We start from the raw sequence: 22,673 nt of genomic DNA, 5'->3' as shown, positions 1-22,673 counted from the left end.
AAAATTAAAGAATACAGAAATGAAGGACCCCCATCCATTCCCTCAGATATGTATGCCCATGATATACTCATGGACAAAAAACATGTCACATTAAACATAAAGTGCAAAGTTTGTTTCTCATATGAAGTATAAAGATACTATTCTGTTTTGCTCAAATCTTGTGTTTAATGATCACATTTAAACGAAATGCTTAAAAAAGAGTTATTGCCTCAAACTAAAGCAACCTTTGCATGCTTTGAGTCATAAAATCAATTTTGAGATCCACTTTTTCAACTTGTTCAATTAAAAAGTCCGTTGGAGAAGAATTATCAAAATTTCAATATCAAGCCAGTTTTCTTACTATACAAATCCTTGGTTTTATATAAGCTCACTGCGGAACAGAAACCCACTCCTTTTAAAAAGTCGGCATGTTCGACTGTCTGACCTCATAACCTCGTCATCCGTTGGGTTCTGCTCATATTCCTGGTCTTCAGGTTTCATAGTCGCCATTTTCTAACTATTCTTCTTTTTACTTATCTGAATTTCGAAAGTTTAATCTTAATAATGTCAGAACCGAAAAGATGTTTTCGCGAAATGTGTATACGCCAGTAATTTAATGTTTCATCGACACGTGCCACACTCTATTGTCACGTAAGTGTAATCGATTGAAATTCATTTTCATTCAACCAGGATCCGTTTATTACGCACGTGTATACAGGTTGAACATGAATATATAATTTCAGCATGTTCTAGTGTTTTTGATTTATGGGTCTTGTATTTTGTATAAATGTGTGGTATTTTTACGCACCGGTAAGGTTTTTTTCAACATTTTTTCATCTATTTTCCAATAAGTTCCAAAATAGAAAACATTTTAAATGATTTTTTAAAAGTAAATCTTATTATAAAAGAAAGTACAAATTCAAAGTAAAACATTATTCAACAATAACTTAAAAATTTATTATTATGACTTTATTTTCTGTGACTTTTCCTCCTACATTCGTCAATTAGAAGGTAGGACAGAAGGTCACAAGAAAAAAATGAAGGACAACAAGTCACAAATTAGTTTTTAGATAATTTTTTGGCAAAGATCTAAAACAAAAAAAAACTTTTTACACTCATTCATATTGAATACATTTGTAGTAAAACATCAATAATTATACCATTGTTGTTAGGAAAACAAAATATCAATAGGACTTATTGAATAATTTCATGGCACCAAGAAAAATATATCCTTTTTATTCAAAAAAACTAATGTAAAAAATAAGAAGATGTGGTATGACTGCCAATGAAACAACTATCTACCAGAGTTCAAATGACAAAGATATATCAACTATATGTCACCGTAGGCCTTGTACAACGAAACAATCCCATAACGTAAAGTCAGCTATAACAAAAGGCCCGACAAGAAACATGTGAAACAATTCAAACGAGAATACTAACGAACTAATATATATACAATAATATTTACGAAAAACAAATATTGCAGACACAAACGAACGACAAACAAACAATAAACGTCATCTTCAAAGATCTGGGTGGTGTTTATAGAATAGAGAATATTGTGTCAATAGTACAGAAAAATAGAGAAACAAATAAACAAAAGAGAAAACTGGGACAAAAATATAGAGGATAGAGATAAATGACCAGAAAATTCAAAGAATACAGAAATGAAGAACCCCACATCAATACCATCATATACATGCAGTTTTCAACAACAAAAAGCGCATGTCTTTACAACATGTATACAAGAAGACAGTCTTAGAAATTTTAACTATGTTTTTAAATGTCATAAAGTATAAGTAGACGTGGGGCCTGTTTATCGAAGCGCTCTCAGGACTAGGACATGTCCTTAGATCATTTCAGGACGTATCTTAGTCCTAAGTTGGTTTATCAAACATATCGTAGCTTAGGAAAAGTCATAGGAATCGTCCTAACTTTAGAACACCTATTACGGTGTCTTAAGATGGTCTTAAGATGGTCCTAATTTTAGGATATATTCTATTAGGGTTAATTTGTAAATAAATAAGACCGCCACTTATATATGTTTATTTATAGGGAGCAGAATAAATAATTTTTGTAGCCATAGACCACTTAGAGACTATAATAACCCCGCTTTTGTATATGTGTCTTATATTATCGATCGGTCGCAGTGAGAGTGTGTCATTTATTACAAGCACGTCATGATGTGAACCACAGATGGGGTTATATTTTGCACCGGGCACACTCAAATAAAAAACATTTAAACAGGGATGTTTCAATAGTAGAAAAAAATAAATGACTGTAGCTGTAATAATTATATTTCTATTTGTTTTTAATTGTGTGGCTCTTTAATGACCATTTATGAAACCTGCATTCTCATCCTTCATTCTTCCGTACGTCTAGAATTTTACAGAAGTCAAACTATTATATGAATAAAGGAGTTTTCGGTTTTACGTCAATGATACAGCAAGCAAACCACAAAAAACAACTAATAGACATCAACAACTATGGATTTTTTCGACTCGCAGTATAAACTTTAATTATAAGTATTAAATATAGTATTTGTAAGATACTAGGACAAATAATTCGAAACATAAAAAAACATCTAAAACATAAAGACAGAAAAGAGAAAAGAACAAATAAGTCAATGCGTCAAGCTCCTTTCGTTTTACAATACAATTATAAGTCGCCAATTACCGCATGATTTTAGATAACTATATCACGTCAAAAGTTCTCTCGTTCATTTCATGCCATAGTAGAGACAATAACTTACTTTCATTTGACCTTTTAAGAGGCAGGATTAGTTAATGCAGATTTTGAAAGTTATGATAAACCATGGAAAAACCATATAGCAAAATAAAATATTCCTTAAAGACGAATTTAAACAGAAATCACAGTTTATTAGTGTGGGTGTAACAACCTGTTTGGGAAGTTGTCTGAAATACAAAATTATGTATTAGATACACATTGAGGGCGTTAGCCCGAATAAGTGTATCTAATTTACACCAAGCTATTATTGTCAATGCAGAATGATAGAATTCAATGCAGGGTACAGTGGCGGACTAACCGGGGGGACAGAGGGGAAGTACCTCCCCCCCTTCCCCCCAGTCCAGGTCACCAAAAAATTTCCTAACATAATTTTATTGCTACTTAATCTGCTTATCTAGAGTGAAAATTAATCACAGCTTGATTTAACTTCTCAAACCGGTCGATAATTAACCCCAGCTTCAACATGCGTGATTTATGACAAAAGCTTTTATGTAAACTACATGTACATATTGATTAGAATAGTACGAATATTTTTATTGGTTTTTAATACAATATTACAGATTAAGATCGATTACCAGGTAAACTCTTCTGATCAGGAAAGAAATTACTAACTAAAAACTGTTTTTTTTAAGAATAGGTACAAATAGAATGTTAGTGTCAAGAATGTTGGTACCGATATATGGGATATGTCTTCATAACAAAATACTTACATTACCGTTTCTTGTGAATGTATTTTTGTTCGAAACTGTCTTTTTTGTTACTTTATTCAACAACAAACTAGTTTCTTTTTAATATCAGACGAGATTTTTTTAAAACTGAAAGTCATATTACTTTTCCCTGTTATTTTCAAAGGAAACCAACAATTTGTTTTAAAAAAAACTTGTCCCCCCAAATTCCAATAATTAAAAATGAATTGTCATTTTCTAATTTAAATCATTAATAAATTGCTATTGTATTTTTATAAATAAGACCTACTTTATAACATAATCTGGGACTAATACATTTATCTGATAGCCCAAGCATACAGTAATATATGTATATTTTTCTTGTTTCAATTACCATGTACACATGTATGAGGCTATGAATGGGGTTTACAGATATGAGAATAATGGGCAAAAAAGTTAGATAAGGAGCGGGACAAAATAATATAGATTACAGAATATAAAGAGGTAATGAAATATAAAGCAAAAAAATGATTGATTGTTGGTTGTTTAAAGACCGGACTGGGGGTATAAATAGAATCCAATGAGAAATATTATGGCTTCTTATGTTTTCTTTGCAGCTTTGAAGTGTAAGGAACATTTTTTCAGATATCTCAACTAATAACTTTTTGTTTCCTTTAGGAATGGTCAACCAAGTAGGAACATAAATTATCTGCATTTTGACAAATTAATGTTGAAAAAAATCCATAAATATAAGAAATATTGACTGTTTAAAAACTCAAGTGGTCAGATTTTCAAAATTGAATTTCCCAGACTGACAGATAAGGCGGAGCTTGCATCAGGTGTTTTCTGTTTTTGTTTACATAAATACCACATGCACGTGCTGATAAGTGAAAAATTCTTACCTTGCATGTGTACAGCTTTAATCTAATCTTTATTCCATTTCACAGTAATGACTTTTAAGAAATTCCATTGATTCATAATAACTTGTGCAGGTTAAATTATTAATATGCAATTGGGTAATTTACTTTTAGTGAAAATCATTTAGATTATGTAGAAACGTCCATTGTATACTAGAATAGTGAAGATATGTAATAATCATAACACTAATTCCATTTGTGACCCATATATTCTTGACATGATGGATTTGGAAACCATTTCCTAACCAATTCCAGGACACATTTTGGTATTAAATCTCTCCTGTGATACGTATATTTTCTCCTTGGTCTGTCCTTTTTAAGTGCGTCTCTCTTTCTCCTTAAATATCTTGGGTCATTACACACCCCTCTATGAAAAAGGTTTGTCCAAAAACGTATGGATTTATCTTTTCTTAAGAAAGAATTTCTTTCATGAGGTGCACAATTTTCATTTTCCCACCACAATTGTCTATTTTGTTCATCTGTTATACATGGGCGACATAAACAATATGGACATTCAGGTGACTCTTGGTCCTGTTCAATGTGATAATTTTTTGAATGTTCATTACTTTCAGAATTGTTCATTTTATTCTTGTCAGAATTAGCCTCTTTAAAATCCCAATCATTATGAGCAAAAAAGTGATATATTGCATCTCTCTGCTCTTGTGTAACTTCAAGTGATACATTGTGTAACACAGAAGTGAAATTACTACATTCATTGTTTCCCTCCATGTTTTATAAGATGAAAATGAACTTCCAAAATCTAGAATGTGTAATCTGCAACCCAAGACACAATGAAGATTTCGGTTTGAACAGATTTAATAAAAGTACTTGGAAATGTTGATATACATTCTTTTTGGTAAAATAACAATCAACAATTAAAAAAAAAATATCAGATATATTTGTGGGAAACAAATCTTTAATTTTTAATTTTCTTTATCGCTAGTAAGACCTCAAAAATGCCCTATGACAGTGATATTTTACACATGTTGTTTGCATATCATTGATATTTGGCGGGAATGGACATATCTGCAAGTACTAAATCTGTAACTGATACATTAGTATAGGGGTGTGAGAAATTTTTTAAGAATGATAAAGATTAATATTAAAAACAAAACAGCAAAATTCTTTATCATAAATTGTTTTTCAAAGCTCATAAAGGTTTATCTCCTAAATTTATCAAAAATAATTAACAAAATATATTACATATATATTTGACTTGAGGACTTATATACCTTTCTTAAACTAAATAGATTGATCCATATTTCAGATAAAATAACCATCAGTCTTTCTTATAGTATTTCGTTTAGTAATTGTTGTAAATGGTCTTTGTTGAAAATGTCAGAAAGTGAGAAAAAAAAATAGAAAAAGAACTCCGTGTTTTCGGATTGAAGTGTCAGGTACTGAGGAAAAGAAGGATGAAATGTTTGGAAAATTTGCTTCAATTAGACAAGAATTGACTAAAACAAACAACAAACCTATGGGAAACCTGCAGGTTATTGAAGCTTTACTTCAAAAATTGAATGAAGAGAATGATACCAGTAACACCCAGTCAAAAGAGTTTCAAGAGGAACCCTGTCCATCCACATATATCAGATCAAAGAAAGTAGACACAAACCAACATATTTGTCTGACTGCAGAAGATTCATTTAAGAGGCTTATATCGGTTGCTGATTGGCATGCAAGATGTTGTAAAGAAAAACTTTAACCCACAAAATGTTGAAATAAGGACATGTTTGCAAAACAAGCCTAAAATGTAACGATAAAGAGACACCTCATGTATATTCTTGGCCCTCCTCTCCTTATTTGCCCACAAAGGATTACTTAGTGAACAGTAGAGTGAATCATGGGATTACATGTAGGGAATATTGCCTGCAGTCTACAAGAGATTTGCAAAAGGATCAGGAATTGGGGTTATAAGTGATGAAAATCGTACATCATTTTTCACATTCACAGTCAGCACATACAAGAGAAGTATAAATATTCAGCTGACATAGCACTTTTACAAGAGATAGCATCTTATGCAGAACTTGACAGCAAGATAGACATTATGTCAGATGCAAGACATGGCTGGCGAAAGAATGCAAAAGATACAAGTGTTGTTTGCATTGGAGAAAAACACATAAAGTTATTAGTTGTGAACATGTTACGAAATTAATGGACCCTGTATCTCAAAGACATGAAAGACTTGGGACAGAGAAGATCTTCAACTATTTACATGAAAACGGTGTAACAGTGAATGTTTATTGCCATGACAGTAATTTGTCAATAAACAAATATGTAAGGGAAAATACAGAAGCAATCAATCAGAACGATGTTTGGCATTGTGTTAAGTCTGTAAAATCAGCATTAAAGAAGGTGTCAACTGGATCTAAAACTTCTGAGGGAAAAACATGGTCATTCCAGTTATCAGGCAAGGTTGAACCTGTGGCTACCCACATGCATTGGGCTATCCAGAACTGCAACCAAGATGAAAAGAAACTGCAGAAGAGTTTATTAAATATCCTAGATCACTTTAAGAATATTCACACTGACTGCCATGAGAGTGCCCGGTGTAAGGTTGATGCCAAATATGAACCGTCACGAATTGTAATAACCTCTCCAGTTGCTGAAAAACTTCTTTTAAGTGTTATACTTAATGCAACTGTATACAAATATGCAAAGGTTTATGTTCTTGGAAGGGATACATTTTATGTTGGAAGTTTTAACAATGTGACAAATATTTATCAAAACAAAAGAATTGCGTTCCGTGATAGCCAATACAATGCCCGAGCCAACCTTAGTGTACTTCACTGGAATGAAAATGTTGATAGAGACTTTACTTCAGTGTCAATTAAACAAAATCACAGGATGCCAAGGAGTAAAAAAGGGAAGAAGAACTACAAAAGAGCTACATACAAATTTAGAGACAATATTTGGCCAAGATTTATGAAAAGTATTTACTCAAAAAGAAATCGTAGACAGTAGAACAAAAAAAGTGTTTTAAATGTGATATTTCAAATAAAATTCATTTTCTGCAGTTTTCAAGACATTTGTTTTTGTAATTCATTGGAAATAATCACTGCACAAGAAATTTAATGCTGTGCAATAGTTTCTGTAATTTTTGTATTTCTATTTTTTTATTATTATTTAGGTATTTACTGTAAATTGTTCATACATTTTAATTTTCATCATTCAGTGGAATTTTAATTATACTTACAAATGTACACTTCTGTTACAAAGATACATAAAATTTATCATTCAGACACAGCCATGTGTTATTATTGTAAACAGATGATGTGTATATTTATAAATAGGATGTTGATAAGAACAAGCTCCTCCCATCCCCATATAGGTTTTATTGCTTACCACCTGGTAATTTTTACAGAAGGTCAAGTCAGGTCTTTAACGTCCAGTGGCAAATATTTCATGCATGTTTAGGACGAATACAATAGAGATCAATAAAGTGAAATGGTAAAACATTAAAAGACATAGAAATATAGAAACGATGATCTGAACCCCCCTCCCCCCGAACCCAATCTCGCATATATACATCTCTTAGATCCGGATCAAGTTATATTGTTTTAATGAAAAGTCCTTTGAGGGTCTGGATTTAGGGGGGGGGTCCTTCATTTCTGTATTCTTTGTTTATACTTTTTGTCTATTATTCTCAATTCTTTATATTCAAGCACCTTATTATTTTCTCTATTCTTTATTTTTTTCGTCCATGTTTCTCTATTTTTTATATTTTTTGACCATCATTCTCTATTCTGTAAACCCCTATTCACATCTTTCTCTATCCGATGGTATGTTATTTATAGTTTTAACACTGTCCCGTCGTGGTCTACGTGCAGTTTCAGAAGATTAGTGCACTCAGAGACATGTCTCTGGTGCCCTGATGCGGCCTTGGTGTTCAGACGCACCACTCTACGAGGTAAAAGCTAAAAAAATAGACGCTTGTCCAAGTTAAAAAAAATAACTTACACGGCAATGATTATTAAATGCCACGAAGTAATTATTAAGTTTAAGAGAAAAGTATCGAAATATAACGAAATTAACAAAATGAATTATCTGTCATAAAACATACTTGTATTCGGCGTTGATCGTTCCAGGTGAAGTTAAATCCAGAAAGTGCTTCGGACGCATGCAATTTATAATAAGTTGTTATCACTTTTTTGTTGTTGTTACGTTTATAATTTGCAATTACTTCTTTTCAAAGACGAAAAACTATTGCTGTACACATTTTATTCAGGATAAGAATTATATTTTTACCGGGTTAACGCCATTTTGAATTTAAGTGTATAACAGATTCCTCAAAGATTCCTCACGTCTACACACTATCCGTTTATTGTAAATCTGTTATAAACGGTAACTTTCACAACCCTTAGTTAACCTTACAGTCGTCAACAAATTATCTGTGAAATTAAAAAAAAAATGCAATATATAATAATAAGTAGATAGATACATAAATTAACATAAATTAGAAAAATAAAACCAGAAATAGTTATAGACGAATAATTTATTTCCTCGACAAAAGAAGTTAACGAAACGTTTAGATATATTAATTCCGTAATCTCTTAAAAAAACCCAATAGAAACAAAAACTCAACCAATTATTGTATGTTTAATTATTCAAAAGTTACGTTCTTAATTCTAGCATTTATATTTCATCAACATGAAGGGGCGTAACTCCTAGTACCATACTGACACACTGAACGGATCTTAACCCGATCTGAAAAATTTGAACGTTACTTTTGATGTTTGGTCTGAATTCGTCCAAAACCGTCTTAACAGATCTTAATCGAACGCTAGAGCCTTCCGTCTTGTTTATCTTCACATGACTGAACGGACTGAACTTGATATATCGGAACAGCGTCTGAAAGTCTGAAAAAGTCTTAACGTTTTCCCTTGCGGTAAATTCAGTCGATTAAGACTTGATCAGACCAAAATGACCGTTTCAGACTGAAATCTTGCTACTAGTGATATATCACTATATTAACCAAAATTCTTTATAGATCTTTATGTATTTATTCTGACAGATAATACGATCATATTCTAAATATTGTATTACATAGTTTATAAAAAATACTTATATGTACTCAAACTTTTTTTTGTATTCCAAGAAAACAAAATATTTTAAAATAAAGACGTTGCAGTGTTTTACAGTTCGGTTAAAAAATCAGATGACTCGTGTAAAAATATTACATTGATGCTTACTCACTGTTTCAATGAATCGTGTAAAAATATTACGTTGATGCTTACTCACTGTTTCAATAACATAAACGGTACCAATTTTTCTGCACCAGACGGTCTAGTCGAGTTGTTTCATTGGCAATCATACGTCTTTCTATTTTTATAGTAGAAATGCACTGGTGACTTCCAAATATTTGCACCATCTGTGTTTGCTATTGATTGACTATTACAAATTTAGAAACAGCTGGCTTTAATATTAACACATAATGTAACATTTTTATTAAAATTATGACTTTATGAAATGTTTCAATAATAATTTACATATCTATATTTAGGAAATCATGTAAAATTGCGTAACTAGAACAAGTTTGTACTTTTGTGGAAATTTTGTTATTGAATATGCACAATTAAACATTATTCAAGTATGTTTTTATCATTGAGTTGTTGTGTAGGACGTTTATGTACGTTTTCAGTACAAATAAGTTAGTACAGCATTTTATTTGTATTTTAAATCTGGATTACCAAAATGTGTACTGTTATTGTATCGTACTATTAAGGTATAATAACTATTTGGTACTTATTCAATACTACTTTATTGTACTTTGGCATTCACTTAATCATATGTTAATCTTAACTGCTGTAAATTCCAAGTACTATTATTTACTCTGAGTTTAAATTACATATTCTGTAACTTCATCTCAATAAATTTATTGTATGCTGTGTAAGGTTTAAGGAGACTCTCACTGCTACTTACCTTACAAGACTACAATATACTCACTGAAAAAAATCTAAACTGTATTTAGTATATTTGATTCTGCAGTCTCAATTATCACCGGAGTATCTTAGATTTAAGAATGACTGATGAATGTAACTTTCAAAAAAGGCTTAGTATACATTCGGGGTTATCCACAGGAAATAGCTCCTTCATTTGTGTTCTTTACATTGGTGAAACGTCTCCTTTGAACTGAGTGTTCACATCTTTCAACAGAGCCGAAAGATACCAAAGGAACATCCAAACTCATAAGTCGAGAATAAACTGACAACGCCATGGCTAAAAAAAAAAAGAGACTAACAGACAAACAATAGTTTCAAGAAGGTAAATGGTTCAAAGAATGAAGCTTGCTCTTTGGAAGTGTTAATGTTGATGGTGTACAGAAAATTAAATGAAACATATTGTAGTCATCATACGGTCTTTAACACTATATAAAAATAATAGAATATATGATACGTCAATGTTAAAGCATTGAATCCCCTCAACCACCTGCTTCCAAAATAAACCACAAAAAATAAACAGGTGCACAACTTCATGTTCTGATAAAGTTCTGTACAAGATGGTTGTATTATGGCTAAGCGTTTTAATTTGATTTCAAAGACGGGCTAAACCGAAATACATCAGTAGTTATTCGTAGAAATTTTTGTAGCGTACTCTACATAATAGACCAAGCCATTTGAGATACTATTATAGATTGATAGTATATAAATAACGTAACTTAAAAAGCAGAAAAAAAAATGAAGAACCATGTCTTTGTCTGCAAGATATAAACCATTGAAAATTTGCCTGGAACTGGTGCTCTCTAGACTTTTCATGCATTTAACATTGGCACATTTTTTCTTTCAAAATCTATGAAAAATAACAAGGATTTTTCAAGATTTTCAAAACTGACTTCAATCTACATGTATATGTAATACAATTATGAAAATAAAAGTAGGGGTTAGCGATACTACATGGATAAAACTAGAAAATTCCGAATACCTGACAAAAAGTCAAAAGCATGAGTAGCGAACATCCTTAATACAATAGATCAATAATTACTATAGATTCTGAAATGAGATCTGCAACATTGATTCATTTTCATTTATATTAAAGGTCTTACATACAACTTACATGTTTAAGAAAAATATATAAATCAATATGATAACAAATAACATACGATCATTTTGATCAAAACTATCCTATTTACACAGCCTAATGTCAGCTATCGGGTACGAGAAATGAAAATCTTTGACACAAATCCGACGAATGCTTTTCGGAATGACAGGTAGATAAATCCATTCGCATTCTCTCCTGTTTATAGTATTTTTGCGGCAATAATGTTTGTTTCACGTAATTCTTATACAATATATATCATATCATGTGATTTTTTTTCAAAAGTAAGTTAAGGACTTCACTAATTAACAAAATCAATGAATTAATTATGAATGTACTATAATTGTTTGTCTGTTGGTCTTTTTCATTTTTTTAGCTATGGCGTTGTCAGTTTATTTTCTACTTATGAGTATGAATGTCCCTCTGGTATCTTTCGCTTCTCCTTTAAGTTGTGTGATCACTCGTTTAATGTTGTTTAATTTGTTTGCCACGTCTGCTGTATATGTGTACACGATTGCTGTATATGTGTACACGATTGCTGTATATGTGTACACGATATATAAAAAAATGTGTATAAAAAAAATTCAATCATCTATACAACAGTGATTATACCACTAAAGTGGTTCGTCTTTGGTAGGAGGGTCGTGATGAGCCTTTTGATGAAGAAATTAGCGTCTGACATACAAAATGTTAATCCGGGTATCTTGGATATGATGAGGAATTCCTAACGTCAAATTATCAATACGTGAACCAAACAAACAAATTTATTATCATGGAAGAGCTTTAATTAAAAGAAAATGCGAATAGATTAAACTAAAAGCCATTCTGAAAAAAAGATATGTTGGATCTGTTTTACTGATTGCATCTGCCGTTTTGGTAGCTGGTTATATAAAGAAATGCCTGTACCAAGTCAGGAATATGACAGTTGTTTTCCATTTGTTTGATGTGTTTGAGCTTTTGATTTTGCCATTTGATAAAAGACTTTCCATTTAAAATTTTCCTTGGAGTTCGGTATTTTGTTATTTTCATAGGAATAGTTACATTTTGATTGAATATACATATTGATATAAATCAATCTGGTCAGGTAGAACTAGGGTAAACAACTTCAGCAAACGAATCTACAACTCGAGATAATGTTTTTGACCAGCACTTTCAAACAATTTAAGCCTTGGTTTATGGACCGCCATTTGGTTTCTGTAAGAAACACAAATATACTTATAACAAAAGATGTTGATACTCTGGATTCCGATGGGTTAAAGTTGACTGTTAGCAACACGACGGTTGCCACATGTGGAGCAGGATCTGCTTACCCTTCCGGAGCAGATGAGATCACACCGATTTTTTGGTGGGGCTCTCGTTGATCAGTCCTTAGTTTTCTATGCTGTGTTTTGTGTACTATTTTTTGTCAGTTGGCCTTTTTCTTTTTTAGCCATGGCGTTGTCAGTTTATTTTCGACTCATGAGTTTGCATAAACCTCTGGTATCTTTCGCCTCTCTTTTAGATCTTTAAGTGACGCACTGACCTGCAATGCTCGGATCCAGTAGATGGCACTTCCGAAGTAATTGTTACTTTCTCTTTCAATGATTCATACAGTTCCACACGAACTCAGATGTCTTAATATATAGATATAAGAAGATGTGGTAGGAGTGCCAATGAGTCAACTCTCCATGCAAGTCACAATTTGTAAAAGTAAACCATTATAGATCAAAGTCCACATTTTGGTTTTATTTCCAGAAATAAAGATGGATTGCAATTTTGCATGGAAGAATGGACACATTTAATTGTATTGAAATAAATTGTTTTAATATAATGCATTGCTCTATCTTTTGATTAATTCCCACTATATACTGATTAAATATGGTACCAAATACCTTGTCTAAAACTAATTTAGCTCGTTTAATTTTCATAAAATTTTGACAAAATATTAACTTTGACTCCTTAATAAAAATATAAAAATTCAAAAAAAAAATAGAACCACACACTTTATCGGAAAATGTTCATTGTTGGATATATATAGCAGTTTGACAAACACTAATTTTGTTCATTGAGAAGCTTAATATTTCATTAACAGTAGAAAGTGATTAAAACTTCAGATGATTTTTACAGAGTTATCTCCCTGTAGTGGTATGTACCACCTTATTTATAAATATATTAACATGAATTGTTTTGCTCCAAAGACTACACATAAGATAAAATATAATGTTTGAATTTTGCCACTATAACGGCGGAATATTGTATGCTTTATCAATAACATTATCAAGGTGGTACAAAATGTGGGTCTAAAATGATACCGTTTTATTGGTATCTGCAAAACAATTCTCCTGCCTGTTAAGTTTTACGGACACCATCACAAGTTGGTTGACCGTTATGGAATATCTGTTTTACTGATGACGAAGGATGTGTTCAATAATCGTAATGACAATCCCGACCTCTTTCTTCGAATGTGACCTACCGAATTAAAATTTCTGCGGATTACATTTTCTTAGGTTAACAAACATGACGAAATTCTTTCAGTTTCTCATTGCAAATTTTTGTAAAAGAAATAAGTATTTACCAAATCTGTCAGAATAGTATATTAACGGTACTAATTTTTGCTTCATCAATAAAAGTCTCTTCAGTGATGCTCGAGGCCAAATTTTGAAAAAAAAAGCTCTAATACAAACGTTGAAGAACTGATAAAACAAAAACGGGGAAAAGTAAATGAAAACCCAGACACGGAATCATTGCTGAAATACAGAGGAAAAGCATTAATTCATTTTAGGGAGCTACCATTTAATTTTTTATTGGGGGGGCTAGGATGAAAAATTTTGTCCTGCCTTTTTTATTTTCCCTCTATTCGGTCCTGCCTTTTTATTTTTCACTCTATTTGGTCCTGCCTTAATTGTCATCCTGCCTTTTCTTTTTGCAAATAATCTCATCCTGCCTTTTTTTTTACACAAAACTCCTGTCCTGCCTATTTTTGTCAAATTTCATCCTAGCCCCCCCCCCCCCCCCCCCATAAAAATCAAATGGTGGCTCCCTTAACAGTACATAGGTTTGTCCTCAATATATCTGTCTAGAGTATGTTGTTTATTTTTTAAACATTTCGGAGTCATTCAGGAATTAATCAAATATCACTATCAGTTTTTAAAAAATGCAAGAAATTGCTCATTATTGAAGGTTGTACAGTGACCCATAACTGCTGAAATCCACGTCATTTAATTTGGACTCTGTTAGATAGTTGTCTACTTGGAAAACCTTCGAAATTTCTTTATTTTATAGGAAGATTAAAAAGAACCAAGTTCTTCTGACAATGCTGAGCAATGTTGACACCAAATACTTGCACAGTGTACAATGTATATTCTATGTATTTAGGTAGCAAGGACTGAATTACACAGGTAATTTCACCTCAAACAAGCTTCTACGTGAAACTCACATGAACTGATTTCCTGTGAGTTTCACGTGAATCTCATGTGACACTCGCATGAATTTCTTCATGTGAAAATAACATGAATTTCTTCAAGTGAAATTCACTTGAATTTTCAAAATAAATCATTCAAATAACATCTGATTTTTTTTCATATTAGATTCTAGAGAAATTCACGGGAGGCGAATTTGCCTGTGTTTGTCACTTAAATTTCGATAAATTTATAGTACATGTTCATGTTGAGTGTCATTAAATTGATGAAAGAGCATTTCCAAGGGCTTAAAATTCCTACAGCCCAAAACCCGAGACTCGTCTATAATAGATTTACCAAGGGGAAAAACTCCCACATTAAAGATTTATCTGAGTGGATTTGAAACCAGTTAGAGATGTTGCTAATGTAAGCCTTTAAATAAAATCAGATGTGAACTGTAGACGTGACAATGCTTACCATTGTTTGATTGATTGGTGTTTAACATCACTTTCAGCACTAAAGGCTATTTCATGGCGGTCAGTTTTTCTTGGTGGAGGAAGACTACCTGGAGAGAACTACAGACCTTCTGCAGGAAAACTGACAATCCTTATCAAATAAGATTGGAGTAGAACCCACCTGCCACATGCAGGGTTCGAACTCAAGATTTCAAAGTTGACAGGCTAGTGATACAGTAGTTCAACTACTTAGACAACACAGTCACTGAGTTCCCACAATTTTTGATAGACTGATGGACAACCATCAGCATTTCTATTATTCCATTCTAGGCATTTATGGGACAATATAAAAATAAGGAGATGTGGTATGATTGCCAATGAGACAACTATCCACCAAAGTTCAAATGAAGTGGATTTAAGCAATTATAGGTAACCATACGGCCTTAAACAATGAGAAAAACTCATACTGCATAGTCGGTAATAAAAGGCCCAGACATGTAAAAGTCTAGTTCAAATGTTTTCAAATGACGTTTGCTAAAGAGTTTTGAACTACAGTTTTAATTGTTTTACAAAATTATAAGGTTACAGTTGTCTTTCTGAACCTCTGGTCCATTTGCTAGTTTGTGATCATTTCTGTCAAACAGTAGACACCTTGTAAATCATGTTTGACTGAACCAAAACTTGCTTGAAATGTCCAACAGTCATACAGATTCTAAAGCTTGTGAAATGATAGACAATCTGAATCTAAGACTCGATTTATTTCATTATTACAACGTGATCTAGGTATAAAGAGATGATTACATCTATGAAAGTTGTTAAAAATAGCATGAAAAATCCCCCTATTGTGACTGAAATGACAGTTAGTATTGTAGCATAAACTGTTATGCTAAATCTTGTCATGACTTCAAATAGCAATTATAGATTAACTAAGTTGAAAGCACTCTTGAGCTGTTATTAGCAACAGAATGTTAGAAGTCTGTACATAAATAGCAGAGTTAAATATATAGCACAGAAACGTGTCTTTTATGTTGCCTTCTGTCTATATTTGTATTATTGATATCAAATTGAAAGGGAGTAATTTGCGTTTTTAGCTCAACTTGGTAATTTTGTATTCAAATGCCATTGAAATGGTTTTAACAGTGTCATCTTGTGTAATTTATCTCCTAGGCACCAACAATTTAGTGTTCTCCTTTGGGTCAGGTGTGATAAAAATAAGGAGATGAGGTATGGTTGCCAATGAGACAACTAATCACCAGTGGTATGATTGCCAATGAAACAACTTTCCACCAAAGTCCAAAATATGTGGATGTAAGTAACTATAGATTGCAGTACAGCCTTCAACAATGAGTAAAACTCCTACTATATAGTCAGCTAAAAGAGACCTTACATGTTACTTGTTATTTGTTTTTTCACAAAATGATGATTTTAAGGTCAAACTTTGGCCCTATTTAAAAATTGTCCCCAAAACTAAATAGTTGAGATAAATCATATATAAATAGCTTTCAAGTGTATGATTCAAACTATTTGTTGCACATCATGATTTTTTTACATTCACATGGACAAACTTAGCACATCCTGTATCTCCTAAGTTGAAAATATAAAAATAAGAAGATGTGGTGTGATTGCCAATGAAACAACTCTACACCAAAGACCAAATGATGTACACGTTTAAAACTGTAGGTCACTGTAGGCCTTCAACAATGAGTAAAACCCATACTCCATATCAAGCTTTTAAAGTTTATTTTCAACACCATTTTGAACAAAAAAAATTACCAGTACTGTAAATTTAGAAATTATTGGGTGCATTTATTATTGCTGTTTTTGAAGATTGAACAAAATTGCGAGATAAAGTTATTGCGATTTCAGGGAAAGCTTCATACAGATAAATGAAGCAGATATCAGAACGCGATTTCTTTTTATTGTGTGTCTCACCCAGTTGGCATAAATAAGTTCTGAATTTACAGTATTCATATTCTATTTTCCACAAAATCATGTAGAAATCAACCTGCACGTATGTCATTTATTATTTATTCATCCCATTGTCATTACTGTGCATATTGTTTACATGCCAAACAGGCAACATCTTTTGACTTATTGATCCTGAATACATGATTGTGATGTATCAAAATGCCTTTGATCTCACAATAATTAGTTTTCAAAACAGATTTATTTAAAACCATTAGCTTTATTGTGTCGCTCTAGGGAAAATACCGATTTTTATATTTTTGAGATATTTGAGTACATAAAATATTAGTATGTCAGTGAAATGTTTATTATTTTTCAAAGTAATCTAAGATTCTAAAAATAAAATTTTGAAGACTGTGGATTATTTGCTCAGCCAATTGCATTTTTACTGGCCTTTAAAGTCAATAACTTGTAATCTTTAAAAGAAAAATAAGTGAAGTGTCCAGAAGATTAGGTACTTACTTGGTCATAACAGGAACTGTCCACACTAACATTGCCTTTTCACATAATCAAACCCTGGTACTGTCAAGTACAAAGAGCCTTATTTATTTATAAAAACGTAAATATTTAAACTTCACAACAATGAGAAACACAAGTTATTCTTGATAAAATTTTGGTATTCTGTTGGTTTTTCACAAAATATCTTATAAAAATCCATTTTATTGATTTCAAATTGGTTTAGACTCTTTTTTCATTGACACATAAAACATTTATGACATCTTTGTCAAAATACAAAGACAACCTATCTCAAATTTCAATCACCTGCTATCGACGTATGTCATTTATTATTTATTCATCCCATTGTCATTACTGTGCATATTGTTTACATGCCAAACAGGCAACATCTTTTGACTTATTGATCCTGAATACATGATTGTGATATATCAAAATGCCTTTGATCTCACAATAATTAGTTTTCAAAACAGATTTATTTAAAACCATTAGCTTTATTCTCTAGGGAAAATACCGATTTTTATATTTTTGAGATATTTGAGTACATAAAATATTAGTATGTCAGTGAAATGTTTATTATTTTTCAAAGTAATCTAAGATTCTAAAAATAAAATTTTGAAGACTGTGGATTATTTGGTCAGCCAATTGCATTTATACAGGGCCTTTAAAGTCAATAACTTGTAATCTTTAAAAGAAAAATAAGTGAAGTGTCCAGAAGATTAGGTACTTACTTGGTCATAACAGGAACTGTCCACACTAACATTGCCTTTTCACATAATCAAACCCTGGTACTGTCAAGTACAAAGAGCCTTATTTATTTATAAAAACGTAAATATTTAAACTTCACAACAATGAGAAACACAAGTTATTCTTGATAAAATTTTGGTATTCTGTTGGTTTTTCACAAAATATCTTATAAAAATCCATTTTATTGATTTCAAATTGGTTTAAACTCTTTTTTCATTGACACATAAAACATTTATGACATCTTTGTCAAAATACAAAGACAACCTATCTCAAATTTCAATCACCTGCTATCGAATTAATTGACAAATATATTGACTTGTTCATCAAAATTTTGAGAATGATTTATCAAAACTGACATATAACTCAAATAGAACAGGGATCAATGGTTAAAATAACAATTTTATTTCTTCTACACAAAATTTCTTTTTATTTTCCTGAACATATATTGACATTGGCAATTTTAATTACCAGTTACAAAGTTAACACTGCCTGTACTTATGTATTTCTTCTGTAAGTTTTTTGGTTTCGGTATTAAAAAAAAAACTATTTTGTTGACATATTGGTTTTCATACCAACCTTCATAGCATTAATTATAATAATTTTAATTTACAACTGGTAATTTCTGAAGATCAACACTCACCAAGAAAGTAATAAAAGATCGAAAAAGATCATATTTCAAACGGCTTAATATAATGTTGTTAATTGGTGTGTCTTAATTACGTTATTTAAGTTTTCATAAATTCTAACCAGAAAATTAGCAGGCTCTTAATGAAATGTTACTTGCCATTTCAATTCCTTGCCAACTAGTTTCTATGGCTAACAGGTTTGATTGATAATGAACAAAAAAGTAGAACTGGGGAATATATCAATGAGACAAATATTCAACATGCCAACAAGTCAGTGGTTTAAATTCATATCTTCTATGTTTTTTCTTTTTTGTTATTTGCAGAAGGCTGTATGTTGCCCTCTAAATGTCTTTTAGTTAGTTTTGTGGTTGGTTTGCTGTCTCACTTTATTCAATATAAACAATACATCTTTAACTTAGTATTTATATCGGACCGTCAAGGCAATACGAGCACCCTGGGTGCTAAGCTTTGGCGAGTAGGAGGGCCACCGCGGTGTGCGTCGAAGTCTGGGGTGTGAGCCTGGATGGAGCGGCCGCGGGTGCAGATCTTGGTGGTAGTAGCAAATATTCAAACGAGAAATTTGAAGACTGAGACAAAAACGCCAGCTTGACTACGAATGACCCCGTCAGTCCCTCTTAATCATTACCTCGAGCTCCGAAAACCAGCGAAATAGAACCAAGGTCATATTCCATTATTCCATGCACCATTATTCAGGCGATATTGCCTGCTTTGAACACTCTAATTTTTTCAAAGTAAACGTTGCGGCCACCCGAGACACTCAGTCAAGAACACCAATGGAGAAAAACCGGGAGGTAGGTCAGGACGAGCAGTAACCGACAGGCGTCGGACCGCAAGCCTGGACCCAAAATCCAACTACGAGCTTTTTAACTGCAACAACTTTAATATACGCTATTGGATCTGGAATTACCGCGGCTGCTGACACCAGACTTGCCCTCCAATAGATCCTCGTTAAAGGGTTTAAAGAGTACTCATTCCAATTACGGGGCCTCGAAAGAGCTAGTCCCGTATTGTTATTTTTCGTCACTACCTCCCCGTGCCAGGAGTGGGTAATTTGCGCGCCTGCTGCCTTCCTTGGATGTGGTAGCCGTTTCTCATACTCCCTCTCCGGAATCGAACCCTGATTCTCCGTTACCCATTACAACCATGGTAGGCATATCACGTACCATCGAAAGTTGATAGGGCAGACATTTGAAAGATACGTCGCCGGCGCGAGGCCGTGCGATCAGCACAAAGTTAGCCAGTCTCACCAATCCGACGGGCCCTTGCGAACCCGACTGGTTTTGATCTAATAAACGCGCTCTTTCCGCGAAGTTAGAGCCGTGCTTCATGTATTAGCTCTAGAATTACCACAGTTATCCAAGTAGGATTGTACGATCTAGGGAACCATAACTGATTTAATGAGCCATTCGCGGTTTCACTATGTAAAAGTATGTACTTAGACATGCATGGCTTAATCTTTGAGACAAGCATATAACTACTGGCAGAATCATCCAGATAAGTACCCGCAACCAATGTTTTTTTTTTATTTCTTCTTTGTCCCGTATCGGTATCTGCCAAAAGCCAAGGTGCCGTGGCACATTATTGGTCAAGGTGGTTGGGGAAAAGTCGGGCCGCGCGACACCTTCCGCTCCCCCTCACTCTTGCCGTTTTGTTTCCTCCGCCACCAACTCTAATAATACAAACGTTGAAGAACTGATAAAACAAAAACGGGGAAAAGTAAATAAAAACCCAGACACGGAATCATTTCTGAGATACAGAAGAAAAGTATAAATTCATTTTACAATACATAGGTTTGTCCTCAATATATATGTCTATAGTATGTTGTTTATTTTTTAAACATTTCGGAGTCATTCAGGTATTCATCAAATATTACTATCAGTTTTTAACAAAAAGTGCAAGAAATTGCTCATTGTTGAAGGTTGTACAGTGACCTATAACTGCTGAAATCCACGTCATTTAATTTGGACTCTGTAATCATTCGAAATCTCTTTATTTTATAGGAAGATTAAAAAAAAATCAAGTTCTTCTGACAATGCTGAGCAATTTTATGTGACACCAAATACTTGTACAGTGTACAATGTATATATTCTATGCATTTAGGTAGCAAGAAAATTATTCACAGTAAAATACAACAGTTTATCATGTTAAATATTCCTCTACAGTTTATCATGTAAAATATTCCTCTACAGTTTATCATGTTAAATATTCCTCTACAGTTTATCATGTAAAATATTCCTCTACAGTTTATCATGTTAAATATTCCTCTACAGTTTATCATGTTGAATATTCCTCTACAGTTTATCATGTTAAATATTCCTCTACAGTTTATCATGTTAAATATTCCTCTACAGTTTATCATGTTAAATATTCCTCTACAGTTTATCATGTTAAATATCCCTCTACAGATAATCATGTTAAATATCCGTCTACAAGTGATTCTTTTAAGATCTGAGTAAACTCTTTATAACATAAATCACATTCCATAAATGTGGAATAAATTACTTTTGGAGTGTCAAAAATTCTTTGGAAGTACTTGATAAATTGCATGCTTATATTGGTGATTTCGAATTTGTTCAAAATTTTGATTTTTCTACCCTATATACCACTTTGCCTCATAATCTTATTAAGAAAAAATTCACACTCCTAATTAAATGGGCATTTAAAAAGTCAGAATGTGAATATATATGTTCAAACTCTTTTAGGTCATTTTTTTTGTAACAACAATCAATACGATACTGTTGTCAGGTCATTGAAGATGGCATATTTTGGTATTAATATTGATTCACTCATAGGGTCTTTGTATCGGAAATAAACACAATTTTGTTCTAATACCAGTTGTTGGCAGGATACCGGTTATGTTTTTCTCATATATTTTATGATGGTATGATACTAAACCCCTAACGGGACGGATTGTGCTTGATTTTCATATGATGAAGACATAATCTTTCAATCAGTTCAATTGAAGTCTGGAGTTGGCATGTCAGTAACTGCTAGTAGTCCTTTGTTAATTTATGTATCATTAAAATTGAGAATGGAAATGGGGAATGTGTCAAAGAGACAACAACCCGACCATAGAGAAGACAACAGCCGAAGGCCACCAATGGGTCTTCAATGCAGCGAGGAACTCCCGCACCCGGAGGCGTCCTTCAGCTGGCCCCTAAACAAATATGTATACTAGTTCAGTGATAATGGACGTCATACTAAACTCCAAATTATACACAAGAAACTAAAACTAAAAATGATACAAGACTAACAAAGGCAAGAGGCTCGTGACTTGGGACAGGCGCAAAAATGCGGCGGGGTTAAACATGTTTTTTGAGATCTCAACCCCCCCCCCCCCTATACCTCTAGCCAATGTAGAAAAAACAAACGCACAACAGTACGTACAGTAAAACTCAGTATAAGAGAAGTCCGAGTCCGATGTCAGAATAGGAAACAAAAGAAAATAAACAAAATGACAATAATACATAAATAACAACAGACTACTAGCAGTTACTGACATGCCAGCTCCAGACCTCAATTAAACTGATTGAAAGATTATGTCTTCATCATATGAAAATCAAGTGCAATCCCTCCCGTTAGGGGTTTAGTATCATACCATCATAAAATATATGAGAAGAACATAACCCGTATCATGCCAACAACTGGTTTTAGAATAAATGTGTTTAATTCTGATGCAAAGACC

General features: G+C 32.7%; 1 protein-coding gene across 5 annotated transcripts in view; it reads right to left on the bottom strand.

Annotated features, from left to right (window-relative positions):
* The window catches only part of LOC127732499 (aminopeptidase N-like), an 80,483-nt gene extending 62,065 nt beyond the window's left edge, over nucleotides 1-18,418 (bottom strand). For 2 of the 5 annotated variants that reach the window (XM_052241531.1, XM_052241535.1), the window contains exon 1: nucleotides 9,551-9,679. The gene's annotated coding sequence lies outside the window, so the exon portion shown is untranslated. Of the gene's footprint in view, nucleotides 1-9,546; nucleotides 9,680-17,603; nucleotides 17,685-18,325 lie in introns of those variants that run through there. The other 3 variants (XM_052241532.1, XM_052241534.1, XM_052241533.1) reach the window with 3 other exon arrangements.
* Between the last annotated feature and the right edge of the window lie 4,255 nt (nucleotides 18,419-22,673).

The sequence above is a fragment of the Mytilus californianus genome, unplaced genomic scaffold (genome assembly GCF_021869535.1).
Source record: "Mytilus californianus isolate M0D057914Y unplaced genomic scaffold, xbMytCali1.0.p SCAF_25, whole genome shotgun sequence".
Taxonomy (NCBI): Eukaryota; Metazoa; Mollusca; class Bivalvia; order Mytilida; family Mytilidae; genus Mytilus; species Mytilus californianus.
This window is presented reverse-complemented; position numbering and strand designations above follow the sequence as displayed.